This window comes from Chiloscyllium punctatum, chromosome 41 (assembly GCF_047496795.1).
Source record: "Chiloscyllium punctatum isolate Juve2018m chromosome 41, sChiPun1.3, whole genome shotgun sequence".
Taxonomy (NCBI): domain Eukaryota; kingdom Metazoa; phylum Chordata; class Chondrichthyes; order Orectolobiformes; family Hemiscylliidae; genus Chiloscyllium; species Chiloscyllium punctatum.
In genome coordinates, this window is record NC_092779.1 from 17,685,010 (window position 1) to 17,698,680 (window position 13,671).

General features: G+C 41.6%; 1 protein-coding gene and 1 long non-coding RNA gene across 4 annotated transcripts in view; one reads left to right on the forward strand and one right to left on the reverse strand.

Annotated features, from left to right (window-relative positions):
- Nucleotides 1–7,606: 7,606 nt before the first annotated feature.
- LOC140464890 (uncharacterized) lies at nt 7,607–11,870 on the reverse strand. Its single transcript, XR_011955012.1, has 3 exons — nt 11,765–11,870; nt 11,084–11,161; nt 7,607–7,982 (listed from the first exon to the last, which is right to left on the reverse strand). It is a non-coding gene; the product is annotated as an uncharacterized lncRNA (long non-coding RNA).
- Nucleotides 11,871–11,877: 7 nt separating this feature from the next.
- The window catches only part of LOC140464885 (dnaJ homolog subfamily C member 13), a 136,259-nt gene continuing 134,465 nt past the window's right edge, over nt 11,878–13,671 (forward strand). For all 3 annotated transcript variants that reach the window (XM_072560459.1, XM_072560457.1, XM_072560458.1), the window contains exon 1: nt 11,878–11,992. The gene's annotated coding sequence lies outside the window, so the exon portion shown is untranslated. The remainder of the gene's footprint in view (nt 11,993–13,671) is intronic.

Sequence of the window (13,671 nt, forward strand, 5' to 3'; positions counted from 1 at the left end):
GACATTGGGCCACTTCAAACGGAAGCTGGAAGCCTCGTGATGGGAGATAAGGAAATGGCTGGAGAACTTAATAAGTACTTTGCGTCAGTCTTCACAGTGGAAGACATGAGTAATATCCCAACAATTAAAGGGAGTGAGGGGGCTGAGTTGAGTATGGTTGCCATGACAAAAGAGATAGTGCTAGAAAAGCTAAAAGGTCTTAAAATTGACAAATCTCCTGGCCCCGATGGGCTACATCCTCGAGTTCTGAGGGAGGTGGCTGAGGAAATAGCGGAGGCGTTGGTTGAGATCTTTCAAAAGTCACTGGAGTCAGGGAAAGTCCCGGATGATTGGAAGATTGCTGTTGTAACCCCCTTGTTCAAGAAAGGATCAAGACAAAGGATGGAAAATTATAGGCCAATTAGCCAAACTCGGTTGTTGGTAAAATTCTAGAATCCATCGTTAAGGATGAGGTTTCTAAATTCTTGGAAGAGCAGGGTCGGATTAGAACAAGTCAACATGGATTTAGTAAGGGAAGGTCGTGCCTGACAAACCTGTTAGAATTCTTTGAAGAGGTGACACGTAGGTTAGACCAGGGAAACCCAGTGGATGTGGTCAATCTAGACTTCCAAAAGGCCTTTGATAAGGTGCCACACGGGAGGATGCTGAGTAAGGTGAGGGCCTATGGTGTTCGAGGTGAGCTACTGGCATGGATTGAGGATTGGCTGTTTGACAGAAGGCAGAGAGTTGTGATAAAAAGGTTCTTTTTCGGAATGGCAGCCGGTGACGAGTGGTGTCCCGCAGAGTTCAGTGTTGGGGCCGCAGCTGTTCACGTTATATATTAATGATCTGGACGAAGGGACTGGGGGCATTCTAGCAAAGTTTGCCGATGATACAAAGTGAGGTGGACAGGCAGGTAGTACTGAGGAAGTGGGGAGGCTGCAGAAGGATCTAGACAGTTTGGGAGAGTGGTCCAGGAAATGGCTGATGAAATTCAATGTGAGCAAATGCGAGGTCTTGCACTTTGGAAACAGGAATACAAGCATGGACTACTTTCGAAGCGGTGAGAAAATTCATAAAGCCAAAGTACAAAGGGATCTGGGAGTACTCGTCGAGGATTCTCTAAAGGTAAACATCCAGGTTGAATCCGTGATTAAGAAAGCGAATGCAATGTTGTCATTTATCTCAAGACGGTTGGAATATAAAAGCACCATTGTGCTACTGAGCCTTTATCAAGCTCTGGTTAGGCCCCATTTGGAGTACTGTGACCAGTTTTGGGCCCCACACCTCAGGAGGGACATACTGGCACTGGAGTGTGTCCAGCAGAGATTCACACGGATGATCTCTGGAATGGTAGCTCTAACATACGAGGAACGGCTGAGGATCCTGGGATTGTATTCATTGGCGTTTAGAAGGTTAAGGGGAGATCTAATAGAAACTTACAAGATAAAACATGGCTTGGAAAGGGTGGATGCTAAAAAATTGTTTCCGTTAGGCGAGGAGACTAGGACCCGTGGGCACAGCCTTAGAATTAGAGGGGGTAAATTCAGAACAGAAATGCGGAGACATTTCTTCAGCCAGAGAGTAGTGGGCCTGTGGAATTCATTGCCGCAGAGTGTAGTGGAGGCCGGGACGCTAAATGTCTTCAAGGCCGAGATTGATAAATTCTCGATGTAACAAGGAATTAAGGGCTACGGGGAGAATGCTGGTAAGTGGAGTTGAAATGCCCATCAGCCATGATTAAATGGCGGAGTGGTCTCGATGGGCCGAATGGCCTTACTTCCACTCCTATGTCTTATGGTCTTATAACTACATCTTCCACAGGAATGTTAAACAGCTGTCCTGGGAGGAGTCAATATTTGAAGCTGTAAACCTCTCAACTTATGTTAAATTCTTTCCACAAATTTCTGTTGAGCATTCTTTAGGAGCCGAGTGAGCAGTAATAGTTTGTGGTCTTTGCGGAATCTCCTTTTCAACTAAAACATGGGGCCTGGTTTTAACTGCTGGTAAACGCCAACTCAGTGAATTAAAAGTCGCACACTCTTTATTGTTTCATTTCACTGGAAATGAAACTGAAACTGACATTGTCAGCCTTCTGACAGAAACAGACTTCATGGGCAAAAGCTATGAATTGATGGTCTGGATTATGCTATAATAAGTCAAGGAATTGTAGTTTAGTGCTCTTACAGGTTAATCTGGCTACAATGTCTGCAGCTAAATGTTGAAATCCAGAGGTTTACTCGGAGATCCCATCCTCTTCTACAGTGGGCTGAAGTAATCCTTTCCAATAGGACTCTCTAATAGGCAGATTTAAGGAACTGCAAGGTCCTGCAGGGATTTGAAGACAGGGATGCGAATTTTAAAATTGAGACAACATATCCGGTGAGTAGAGAGGGGGATGGTCCAACCTTTTTGACCAGGGTTACCAGGAATTGCCAGAAAGAACAGTGCCCTTATTGTGTGGAGTTAGAGACAAGAATTTCTGAAAGGGGTTTGCAAGCACAACGTACTTATTTAAACTGGGAGAATTGGGAGGGAAGCAGTGTTATTGTAAATGGAGGACCAAACAGGCTGATGAGGATTAAGGAGTGTGGAAGGCAGATACCTGTAAAGGTTTTTTTTTTAAAAGAGGGAGAACAGTGATGCTGTTGAAGATTAATGCCACTGTAAGGTGGGGCAAGTTGCTGGACAGTAAAGAAGGTCTGTGCGAGAGGAGAGTGTTTGAAGGGCCAATACTGTTCCCCACCACGATTAAAGGACAAGGCTTTGTAAAGCAAGAAATGGGGGAGGAAGAACAATCACTCTGAACTGGAGGGGTGAGTGTAACTTGAACAGTGGTACGTGGGGCAGGAGAATTTAATTGAAATGTTAGCCTGGAGTGGATCACCTAAATAGAATTCTTTTTAAATCCTGTCAATTATGTTTAAATTAACTTGAATAACCCATTTTTAATTACATATCATTCCCAGCACTAATGGATCTCTAGCAATAGGTTGTTGGGAGAGGGCAGGATTTGGAAAAAACATATAAAATTACTATCTGGCCTACAGTTCCAGCCAGATTTGAACCTTAAAGTAGAAAATATACTCCTTTTCTGCCAATGGTAGATTATTGGTGGTGGAGCAAAGTAGTGTTAAATCAGGAAGAAAATTAATTCCTATGCTGAGCTAAAATTACTCCTTTATAAAACTAAAAAATTTGCGATACTCGACAGTGGGGAAAAAATACAATTCAAAGCATGTGTATATTGGCTTGTATCCCTATCTCTGAACGGTACGCTCTGGGTTCAAGTCACACTTGCTCCAAGGGTGATATGACTGAGCTGATTGATTAAAAATATCTAGGAAATTACTGTGAAATGTACAAACACCACATCTAGGTGGCGCAAGGAGCATGCATGTACAAAGAGAAAGCTGACATTGTTTTTAAGTGACAGAAATGGTATAGGAATAGAAAGCAACACAACACCAATCCAGTGGTCAGCTCCTCTCTTTATGTTTCAGCAGTATTTCTAGAACCTAGGGAACCTACTTTTCCAAGCTTCACTGTGTGCACTAATGTTTGAATTTGAGCGGTGAAAACTTCTGAATGCAGGGCAACAAACAGTTGTGCTTAAAAAGACTACAGCTCTCATCTGGCACCATGGGCTGAAACAGAGTTAAACTGACGATGAGGATTGAGAGTGGGAAAGGGAAGGGAGAGAGTAAGTGGAGGAGAGAGTGAGTGGGGGAAAGAGAGTGCAGATAGATCATGGTGTCTATCGCAGCCAACTGATGTAATTAACCCAATTTGCGCACGTGCGTTGATTGTTTTAATTATAAACTGGGCATTCAGGCCAGTCACTCAGATTTGGAAAAAAGGCTTTTTGTGGCACAGTGATAATGTCCCTATCTTTGAGTCAGGAGGCCCAGGTTCCACCTGCTTCGGTGGTGTGTACGTCTCTGAACAGGTTGATTAGGAAATATCTACTGATAGGAAATAGCTTTTTGTACAGAACCGGAGTATTACCGAAAACATTTTTTTTGAAACCTTTTGTCTTGCACTCATCAGGACAATTCACAAGATTGCCAATTTAAGGGGAAAATTGACAGTTATGTTGTATGAAAGCATACTGCTGATAGTTGGTAAATGGATTGGACAGTACATTCACTCATTCTCTTTATCCACAGCACATTAATTCTTTGAAGACTTCCAATATATTGGTTAAACATTTTCACAAAATAATGTTAATCTTGCCTGATTTTCCTGAACTGCTTTAACTGCCCTGCTATAATATCTTTAATAATGGCTTCTAACATCTTTGCTTTTACCAAATTTAAGTGTAATGGCCTAAAGTTTTGCTGTTTTGTTTTTCTGGTTTTTGAAATGAAGACTTCACATTTGTCAATTTCCAATCTGAACTAACTGGTGGCAAGGTGGTTCAGTGGTTAGCACTGCTGCTTCACAGCGCCAGGGACTCAGGCTTGATTCCAGCCTCGGGTGACAGTGTCTCCCCATGTCTGCGTAGGTTTCTGCTGGATGCTCTGGTTTCCTCTCACAATGTAAGGATGTGCAGGTTATGTTGGTTGGCCATGCTAAATTGCCCTGAAGGTGGATTAGCCATGGTAAATACAAGATTATTAAGACTGATATTAGTCCTGGTGCGCAAGTAAGTATTTGCTGATAATCCACTGTCACTAGGGTGGTGGTATGGCAAGATGGGCTGGGAATTAAGTTGTACAATGGGTTTGACTTTGGGGGAAGTGGAATAGGTGAACTCAGAAGTTTGGAAAGGAGGACTGAGGAGAGGATTTTGGATGTAGGTTTGCTCGCTGAGCTGGAAGGTTCATTTCCAGATGTTTCGTCACCCTACTAGGTAACATCTTCAGTGGGCCTCAGGTGAAGCACTGCTGAAAATTCCTGCTTTCTATTTATATGTTTGGGCTTCTTTGGGTTGGTGATGTAATTCCTGTAGTGAAGTCGTTTCCTGTTCTTTTTCTCAGGGGAGTTGTAGATGGGGTCTAACTTGATGTGTTTGTTGATAGAGTTCCTGTTGGAATGCTATGCTTTTAGGAATTCTCATGAGTGTCTTTGTTTGGCTTGTCCTAGAATGGATGTGTTGTCCCAGTCAAAGTGGTGCCCTTCCTCATCCATGTGTGAGGATACTGGCGAGAGATGGTCATGTCTTTTTGTGGCTAGTTGGTGTTCATGTATCCTGGTGGCTAGTTTTCTGCCTGTTTGTCCAGTGTAGTGTTTGTTACAGTCCTTGCACAGTTTTGTTTTTGTAGCTCAACCTGAGCTACAAATCTTCTCAAAACTCACTATGAGGAGAGGAAGAGAGGTTGGTCATTTAAGGGAAGAGGAAAGTGGCAAAAAAGAGGAAGAAAGAGTAGCAGGGTGGGGAAAATTAGTAAGGTAGATGGGTTGAAGAAGTATGATTGGAGAACGTGGGTGAGGGGTAAGCGAGTTAAAGGATGGTGGGAGAGAGGAAGAGTATAGGTGAGTTTTAGGGCATAGCAAAGGAAAAGCATCAGTTTAAGGTGAGGGGCTGAAAGATTTAAAAGGAATCTGAGGGGCAACCTTTTTCCTCAAAAGGGTGGAGTGTGTATGGAACAAGTTGCCAGAGCAAGTGATGGAGGCTGGTACAATTACAACATTTAATTTGCATCTAGGTGGGTACATGAATAGGGACAGTTCAGAGAGATATGGACCAAATGCTGAAAAATGGGACTAGATCGGTTTTGGATAGCTGATTGGCATGATGTATGGGAATGAACAGTCTGTTTCTGTGCTGTATACCTCTATGACCCTAAGTGTGGAATGAACCTAGATGGGAAATGAGTAACAGAAGGAGTTGGAGGTAAAAGGCAAGGTCTTAGGAGGAAAGGGTGGAAGTAGGGTAGGTATGGAGGGAGGGGGTTGGGAAAGGTGAGGTGTTGGGGACTGAGTAGGAAGAAGGGGCTATATGGTGTGGGTGGGGAGGGGGGTGTTGGGTGGGAGGAATGGATCACAGTTTGGAATGAGAAGTGGCATTTTGAGGAAGAATGGAGGAACAGGAAGAGGTGAGGATAAAAGTTAATAGTGGGGATAGGGTATAGTCCAGTGAGGGATATGATTGGATTTCAGCCAAGGGGATAGTGAGGTGTGGCAGCAAAAGGTGATTTTAGTTCTGAATATGCTTCCTCGCCAACTGCTTAAATGTTACTACAATAGTGATAAATATGGACTACTCGTTCAATTTTGATAATTGATTTTATATATGAAGCATTCATGTCCTAAAGTGTATTTTAGAAAGGCACTTAAAGGCTGCTGTGGTCACCTGACCACAGATTGAGGCAACCCAGATCAAGCAAACTGTACAGTTGTACTGAAATTACCATTTCATCTAAAAACAGTGAAACCAGACAATTAAGTCACCATCAAGAAATGCAGATTTCTTATTTAATTCACACTTGCATGTGAAGTATAAAAGTTGGGAAATGAAAGGTATGAGCAAATTACTGCAGATGCTGGAACCTGTGCTGAAATCAAAAATGCTGGAGATCAGTAGGTCAGGCAGCATTCACGGAGAGAGACCAAGCTAAAGTCTTGAGTCTAGATGACTCAGAGCATTCAGCTTGGGAAAAACAAAGAGGACAGAATCCAATATACAAAATATGGACCCTATTTCAGCAGGAAAAGAGAAAGAATATGGATTCATTTAACAAACCAGGAAAGTTTGCAATCTCTCTCGCTGTGCCTTATCTCTTGAAAGAAACACCTGGTTAAAAAACACCTTTTGAAAACAACCATTCACCAAGAACACCTGAATTCTGAACATTCACTACAAATGAATCCAAAGATAGACTTGGGTCTCACTTCTGTAACTCAAGAACTCTTAAGAATTTACGTTTGCTTTTATCTTCCTGCTTGAACCAGACAGCTTCAGCCTCCTTAAACTTACGACCTGTGCTCACAGTGAGTTTGGTTATTTTTTTCCTTGGGATAGTCATTAAGAAGGAGGAATTTTATTTCGTTCAAGAAAACTTTGGTAATTGGCACCTGCACTTTTTAGCGAACTATGCTTTAATTGAAAATTGAAAGTTGTATGCTCAAAAAAAAATTTGCTGCAATTAACTGCGAAAAAGGGTTAAAAACTGAGCTGAATTTTGCCACACAAGGTTGTAACAATGCCAGTAGTTGTATGTGATAGGATTTCATATTATCTGCCTATCTTTCCTCAGTCTCTTTGTCAATTTCATTTTTATCTTCAATTCCCCTGTCAACTTCATTGCATTTGCTCAGAATCTTGGAAAATTCATCCAACATGCATCACACACAAACTTTATTTTCATATTATTTTATTAGCTAATACCCTCGTCATCAAAGGAACTCTAAGTTTGGTTCCTTCAGCTTTCTGCAAATATCGAAGTGTGCCTGCCCTTTGCTTGAAATATCTTAAAAAATCACCCATCATTTCCTGTGAAACAACGGTTCCATTTTGCCCTGACTAGTCCCAATCCGATCCCTGTGAAGTTCGGCTTTTCTAATTTTGAAGCTCTGACTTAGATTTGTAGGGTGTAAGAATCTGATGCTCATTGAAGTGTCTGATTGAGGCTTAGAGACCCACTCTGAAACTAAGAGGAATAAGTGACTGAATACTGAAAAACATGTTCAAACAACCAGTCTTTATTAATAATTGTTAATGTTCACAAAGACAGACAGATAAAAATATATATATATATTACATACACACACACGAAGAAAGACAACTTGTTATAGCACAAATGGTAATCCCAAATTAGTCTGTTTGAGACAGTAATCTAAAATGATACAGTCCCTTTGGTACTTACATGACCAAGTCTCTGAATAATCTTGCATAGCGATGGGCTCGCTGGTTAGTCACTCCATCGAGATCCCTTCTTCTATAATGTTCAGTTATTGATTAATGCATTTCGCTGCAGTACCAAACACGAGATGCTGCATCCCTTTTAATTCAAATCTCTGCCTCTGTTCCAGTCCACTGAGACCTCCATCCAGATTTTCTCAAAATAAAAAGAGAGTTTGAAAACCATAGGTCCTCATCAAATTCTTCTCAGAGACAATATAAGGCCTATTGATTCTGCAGGAATAAACTGCTGGAGGATGAGTTTTATGCAGGTTCCATTACAATATTTAAGACATTTGTACAGGTACATGAATAGAAAAGTTTTAGAGGGATATGGGCCAAATACAGGCAAGTAGGACTAATTTAGTTTGGGAAATGTATCAGCGTGAATGAGTTGGACAGGAGGAACTGTTTCCATGCTGTATGACTCAAGCTGTTCGCACATTCTTTATGATGTCTCCTATCTGCCATCAATAAGGTTATACTGCAGATCCATTAAACAAACTCCATCTCCTGAATTCATTCCACGGTTGACCACCCCATGTGCAAGAATATCCAATATCCTGGCTTGTAGGTTAAGTGTCATTGAATACAAACAGAAAATACTCTTATTAAATAATATATCTGCCCTTTCTTTTTGGCAAATGTAACACGGGGAAAAACAGTACTTTAGACAAAAAAGCAACTGTGAAAGCAACCTGCTTTGACCAGCATGAAAACAAAGCTAAGTAGTCCTTGGAAAAATATAAAATCCACTCTTAATAATATTACTATCGATTACATAATTAATTACCTGACTTAGCCAAAGCACAATCATCCTTGGCTTTAAGTCAATTTCTATTAAGTTATTTCAAAAATTCAATTTAGTTCATTCTTCAAGAGCAGAGCAGAAATGGAAATGCAAAAATATGAAACTGCAAAAATGAGTGATTGCAAACCTCCAGCCTGTCTCTTATTCTCCATTACTAATCTAGGCCTTATGATTCAATGCTCACTCATACTCAAATGTTCTCACAGAGATTTGGTCCACCTTACTCCCCAGCCCCACATCCGGTGATAACTCCTTTCTGATTGGATCAAGAACATACTGGTCAATCAAGTTCTCCTGAACACATTTCAGAAAGTCCTCCCCCACGTTTCCCTTTACTCGAACATCATCCCAAATCAATATATGAATCTTGAAGTTCCCTATTAGCGTCACTTAACTATTCTTGCACATCCGATTTCCCTGCAGATTTGTTCTTTTAACTCTCTCTGGGTAACTGAAGGACCAAGCATGTGATAAGACACTTTATGCTGCTTACCTCCTAAGTAAATGGATTCCATCCTTACCCCACAAAAACATTCATTTCGTCCAACAATCCAATGCTTCCCTAATCAGTACAGTCATCCTATTTCCCTTTATTCCTTTGCATTTTTGTTTTCTGAATACTTTGTATCAGTAAATATTAAGCAACGTGTATACAGAACTTTAAGCCAAATTCCTACTGTTGTCACCAGATCATTTCCTAGATTATAAAAGGACTAATTTTGGCCACAAAATTGCTCAGAGCTCTAAACTTACTTAGGAAAAATTGCAGCTTTGTTTGACTGTAATTCAGCATCTGCTCCCAATCAACCCAAGTTCTATTGGCATGGACCTCACAACAAGGGCATACTCCTGTAGAATGCCTGCTCACAAACATATGAATGGCCTGGACCCAAGAGCCTCAGTAACGGTCAATCAGTTCCTTTAAGCACTAGCAATACCCTTCTCCTGATCTCCTTTTCCAGGTCCAGCCTTTGTATTCACCTTTTTCAACTACTGCAATCTCTCCCTTGCAAAACCTAATGATGTGGGCTTGCTTTGACAGTGTTCCACGACATGTAAACCTGTTTTTGTGATGCATCTTGGGTCACCAGATTATTTTTGGCCCACAGTGTGCCAAATCTGGAGTCAGATTGCAAATCCTTTATATACACTGAGCTATAGAGGAAAACAATTCCAAGAGTTGTTGGACTGTGGAATTGGGACCAGTACAAGTGAGACTGTTGCTGCAGCCTCTATCTGAGCCCCAGCTGCTTGCCTATTTGCCCAAGATCATCCAATCAAAAAGCTTGCATCAATTTCACACAGCATGGTGTTGGACACCATGATAGTTTTCCCCTGATCACCCCACGGGTTGTGGAATGATAGATTGTTAGCAAATGTAACAGAAGGAAAAACAGCAGTTGTGATACATAGAATAATAGTGAATGAGTGGCATTTTAGAAACATATGAGTACATAAGGAGTTGGTAAAACAGTTGGCTGGCAGCTGGTTTGCAATGCAGAGTGACACCAACAGCACAGGTTCAATTTCCGCATTGTTGAGGCCACCATTAAGATCCCACATTCTCAGCCTTGCCCCAAAGGTGTGGTAATTCTCAGGTCAAATTCACCTCTAGCTGTGTCTCTCTACTGAAACTGTGGGACCATGGCAACTTTACTTTTCACCAGACATATACTTCGTAAATGGTTTCAGAACAACATAACACCATATGGGGGAAGAGGGAAGGAAGTGAAGGACAGAGTGGAAAGAAGGGTAAAAGGGAGTAGAGTGGCATGCAAGTGGAGGGAAATGATAAAGTGGTAAAGAAGGGGTGGATGGTGAGGTGGGAAAAGAGGGGAAGGGAGGGCAAAATGGAGGATGCAGGGGGATGTGAGTGAAGGTGGCACTGGGGGAAGGATCATCACTTGATCTATGTTCCTTTTGCAAGACTAAATTCAAAGGGACTGTGACTCCAAGTTCTTGTCCTCATCCCAGAGTCTCCACTCTCGTCCCAGATGTTACTGTCTCCATGAACAATAACACAACAATTTGGGATTTTAGTTTTTTTTGCTGAGATTGTGAAACTACAAAACCTTTTATTGTGAAATGCTGTTTTATGTTATTTCAAAATGGAAGTCTCAAGTGAGTGGAACCGAGTGATCGAATCAGTCTGTAAAATTGTCACAGGACAGAGGAATTCATCAAGTGTTACTCTGGAAATTAAAGTCCATTGTGGATATAGTGTTTTGCTTTAGGGTCAGTTGCAACTCAAATAACGTGCACAGATGCTTGCAGGATAGAGGAACAATGTGTAAAGCTCCGATAGATCACAGGGATTCAAGACAGTCATTCACATATACCTTATGTAATTTCAACATTCCATTATAAAATGCAATGCTTACAAGCTGTCTACTTAGTGTTAAATGTGTGTGCTTATTCTTTGGAACACACACTCCTCTCCAACTCACCTCCTCTGACAAATACACCATCAAGCTGTTCTCCCTGGTCCCCCCTTGATTCCAGCTCAGTGACAACAAGCACTTCAGCTAAATGAAATGAATCAAAAACAAACAAACAGTTAGCTTACATTTATGGCCTAACTAAACAGGCACAGAAGCTAGACCCTGGTTCCCCCCCCCCAAACCCTATACAGCTTAGAAAATAAAGCATATGATTATAGGATGCAGGAACAGAACTAGCTCATTCAGCCCATTGAATGTACTTTGCCATTCAATTAGTCATAGCTGACTCAATCTTCCTCATTTCTATAACCATTGATTCCCTCGTCATTAAAAGTCTATTTCAGCCTTGAATATATTTAACAACCCAGTCTCAACAGCTTCTTCAGTGAAGAATTCAACTACAGTTTTAATGTTGCTAACCAATATCCACCCTGGATCAAGGGACTGAACATAGAACTAGATAGTTATTTCTTCAAGTATCACATACTGACATTATAATTAGGGAAATTTCAAGGAAATAAAATGTTTACTCCTGGAATACAACAAAGCCCATCAAAAGCAAAACTATCTTTTTAACTTCTACAGAAATCAGTCTGAGAAAAAAACTATAAATGCAGCAGCTGAAGAATTACTATAACAATAAACATTTATACAGTTCTGGTTCTGCTCTAATATCCAACTACTCACCTGCCCTGGCGTCCCTTTAAAATGACGATTCGTTCACTCCGTCGCTGACAATATACGAAACTTCCGGTCGGGTCAGGCGACGGTCCCGTGACGGTGGTGGCGCACGCGCAGTGTGGACTGTCTGAAAATGGCAGCTTCCTAGGAGAGGGAGGGAAGAGAGCGGAGTGGACCGCACTTATACCCGGAGGCGTACCTTCCCTCTCTCCCCGTCACCATACAGGCCGATAGGTAACCATCGCCGGAGCAGGGTTCATGTCTGTACAGCCTTCTCGGAGCAGGGGGACGGGCGCCCCTCCTTACACCCACCTCACCCCCGCACGCCGCCTGCTCCTCCTCCCTGACTCCCGACTCCCCTCCCATCTCACCGCCTCTGATACCCCCCCCCCCCTCCCCCGACCCCACCTCCCCTCCCCGCACCTTCACCTCCTCCATTATCCCTACTGCTCCCTTGACCCCCTCACCACTATCGCTGACCCCTTCTGCCCCTGGCTCCCTCCTCTGTTTAGTTCAGACTCAGATCTCAGTGTTTGTGTTGAGAAACTCAGGAAATAAGGAAAGTTATTCAATTCTACCCGTTTAGAAAGGAAGGAATTTAGTGCTGTATGTGCCTTTGGGCATTAGTGTTGAAACTTTCGCTGCCTTCTGTGCTGTAACAGTTTTCTAATATAAGCAAACCTGTATAGCCAGACTGCATGCAGTGAGGATTGTAGCAAGTAGCAGTGAGGTAAATTAGAGTTTATGTTTTGGTGATGTAGCTTAGAGAATTGTTTGCCAAGGCACCAGTGGAACTTTCTGTCCTTTGAATAGTATCATGGGTTAATATCCACCTGGAGCTTGCAGATGTGGCCCTCATTTGATGCTGGAAGTCATTCTAGATTGTGTGTTTCATATGTGAATTGTTAACTTCTATTTATCAGACAGTGATATACATGTTATAGAATTACATGGCGTGGAGTTGAAAGGCACTGCACTCTGTTTGATTTCTGTTAGAAAAAAGAAATGTTTTCTTTATGGTTACAGTCTGCTTAAACTTTGATTAAATATTTCCTTCCCTCTTCCATATCTTTGCGATGTCTCTTTTATGTTGCTTTCTTTCCCTTTCTCCACAAACTATGTCTTTCTCCCAGTCTTTACATGTCATACTGTCATTTTTGTCTTTCCTCCCATGGTTTTTTAGAGTCATCTTGAAGCAAAAATCAAATTGGATGTCTTGAGGTGCAGGTTATAGTGTGCCTCCCTCTGAGCCAGAGGGCCTGGCTTCAAGTCCCAGCTGCTGCTGTGGTGTTAAAACACATCTGAATGGATTATTTTTAAAACAGTTTTTCAAAAAAAGATGAAAACATAGTTTCTACTATTTTCTACAACATTGATTTAATTTTGAGCTTTAATATGTGAAGACCTGGGATTGTGTATGAGGGACATAAATTCAATTTGTGGATGACTACATTTGGAAAAGTCGTAAACAATGGATAGCAGCACATCTTTAGGAAGGCATAATGGAATTGGTCAAAGGATGGGTAAATGCTGAAAGCAATATAATGTAAAGGGGTGAAGTGATTCATTTTGCAAGGAAGCCTGCAGAGTGGTGGCAAAAATGAAATGGCCTAATCTTTCAGTGTAGGAACAGGCTTGGGGGGGGGGGTCAGCAACTCTTTAAGGGTAGCAGGACTAGTTGCATGCCTTTTTTTAAACAAAATCGACGTGATCCTGGTTTTATAAATATGCATACGGTACAAAACAAGGAAATTTTGCTAATTCTACAATACATCACTGCTTAAAAAACTCAGCCTATTATTTAACGTTCTAGGTATCACAGTTCAGGAAGGAACTAAATGCTTGGCAAAAGTGCAGAAGTACTAGAGAAAAAACTTCAGATGCGTGGAGAGCCCAGAGGAGATTGGACTTTC